The following is a 2,451-nucleotide window of genomic DNA, read 5'->3' as shown; positions in this document are numbered from 1 at the left end:
TCTGTATAATAATTTGCATTTGTGTGAGAATGTTTGAGGGTGTGAGGGGGAAGATGTAGTGCTAACTGAAGTGATTTTACTTAGTGTGAACTTTTCATATACTTTTTTCAGTATAAGACAGCCTAGGCTCTTCATGCTGAGCTATATTTGCAGCCCTTTTTATTCTAAGACAGGGTCTTACTAAGTTGCTAAGTGGCCCAGGCTCTAATTTATGATCTTCCTGCAAGTCTGGGGGCATGGTGGTGTATGCCTGTAATTCCAGCATGGGAGAGGCTGAAAACAGGAGGATCACTATGAGTCTGAGCTTCGTACTAAGGCACTGTATCAAATACATTATAAAACATTAACAAATATTTCTTCTACTTATGAGTGACATAATTCACCAGCTCACATATATTTAGTGCTTAAAATGTTAGGGGTAATAGGAACTTTAAAGTGTAGAGGTAATATAATTTCACAGGCATTAAAACCTGTGGTGAGCAACAAGTTATTTATGCTCACAGTCTATACATCTGTGTGGCTGGAGCTTGAGCTCAGGGTCTTAACCTCTCATCTTAATTATAGTTTCTTCTGTTTGGAATGGAAGATTATATAGTAGATAAATCCAGGTGAAATTTTAACACTGAAGTGAAAAGAACAAGTATTTGGTTTTCCTAGGGTGAGTGAATGCAGCAGTACTTAAACTAGTTTCTTTATAGAAAAGACCTCTAGTCTAAGCAGACAGACTCAGCTGCTCCTGAAGTTGGACTGGGAGGCAGCTGACATAAAACCTGCGGACTTAAGGGAAAGGTAAGTGGGAGTTTTACCCATAGACACAAATAAAACTTCTTCAGTCTGTATAATGAAGATCACTTTTTGGCAAAGGGTTTGCCGTGAGAGCACAGGTGTAGTGAAGACCACCACTAAATCAAAGCCACCATGGGAAAGGAAAAGACTCACATTAATATCATTGTCATTGAACACTTGGACTCTGGCAAGTCTACCACCACTGGCCATCTGATCTCCAAATGCAGTGGCATCAACAAAACAACCATTGAAATATTTGAGAAGGAGGCTGCTGAGATGAGGAAGGGTTCCTTCAAGTATGCCTGGGTCTTGGACAAGCTGAAAGCCGAGCGTGCGCATGGTATCACCACTGACATCTCCCTGGGGAAATTTGAGACCAGCAAGTGCTATGCAACCATCACTGATGCCCCTGGACACAGAGACTTCATCAAAAACATGATTGCAGGCACGTCTCAGGTTGATTGTGCTGTCCTGATTGTCATGGTATTGGTGAATTCGAAGCTGGTATCTCTGAACAGGCAGACCTGTGAGTATACATTTCTGGTTTACACACTGAGTGTGAGCAATTAATTGTTGGTATTAGCAAAATGGATTCCATGGAGTCACCCTATAACCAGAAGAGATATGTGGAAATTGTTAAGGAAGTCAGCACCTACATTAAAAAAATAGGCTATAACCCTGACACTGTAGATTTGTGCCAATTTCTGGTTGGAAAGGTGACAACATGCTGGAGCAAAGTGCCAATATACCTTGGTTCAAAAGATGGAAAGTCAGTTGTAAAGATGGTAACGCCACTGCTTGAAGCTTTGGATCACATCCTCCCACCCACTTGCCCAACTGAAAAGCCTTTGTGGATGCCCCTCCAGGATGTCTATAAAATTGGTGGCATTGATACTGTCCCTGTGGGCCAAGTGTAGATCGGGGTTCTCAAACCTGGAATGGTGGTCACCTTTGCTGCAGTCAACGTCACAACTGAAGTCAAACCTGTTGAAATGCACCATGAAGCTTTAATGAAGCTCTTCCTGGGACAATGTGGGCTTCAATGTCAAGAACATGTCTGCCGAAGTTGTCTGGTGTGTCAGTGTTGCTGGTGACAACATAAACAACCCACCAATGGAGGCAGCTGGCTTCACTACTTAGGTGATTATCTTGAACCATCCTGACCAGTGCTAGCTATGCACCTGTCCTGAACTATCACACATTGCTTGTTCACATTGCTTGCAAGTTTGCTGAACTGAAAGAAAAGATTTTTAGTCTGATAAGAACCTGGAAGATGGGCCCAAATTTTTGAAATCTTGTGATGTTGCCATTGTTGACATGGCTGCAGGCAAGCCCATGTGTATAGAGAGCTGCTCTGACTACCCACCTCTGGGTCATTTTGCTGTTCATGATATGAGCCAGACAGTTGCTGTAGGTGTCATCAAAGCTGTGGACAAGGAGCTGGTAAGGTGACTAAATCTGCCCAGAAAACTTAGAAGGCTAAATGAATGTTATTCCTAACATCTGCTACCCCAGTCTTAATTAGTGTCAGAAGACTGGTCTCAGAACTGTTTCTCCCAATTGGCCATTTATGTTTAATAGTGAAAGATTGGTTAATGATAATAACGCATCATAAAACTTTCAGAAAGAAAGGAGAATTTTTGTGGACCATTGTGTGTGTGTGTG

General features: G+C 42.1%; 1 pseudogene; it reads left to right on the top strand.

The window, feature by feature from the left end:
- Positions 1-1,020: 1,020 nt before the first annotated feature.
- Positions 1,021-2,273, top strand: LOC101585420 (annotated as a pseudogene).
- Positions 2,274-2,451: the final 178 nt, after the last annotated feature.

This window comes from Octodon degus, unplaced genomic scaffold (assembly GCF_000260255.1).
Source record: "Octodon degus isolate 3935 unplaced genomic scaffold, OctDeg1.0 scaffold00234, whole genome shotgun sequence".
Classification (NCBI taxonomy): domain Eukaryota; kingdom Metazoa; phylum Chordata; class Mammalia; order Rodentia; family Octodontidae; genus Octodon; species Octodon degus.
This window is presented reverse-complemented; position numbering and strand designations above follow the sequence as displayed.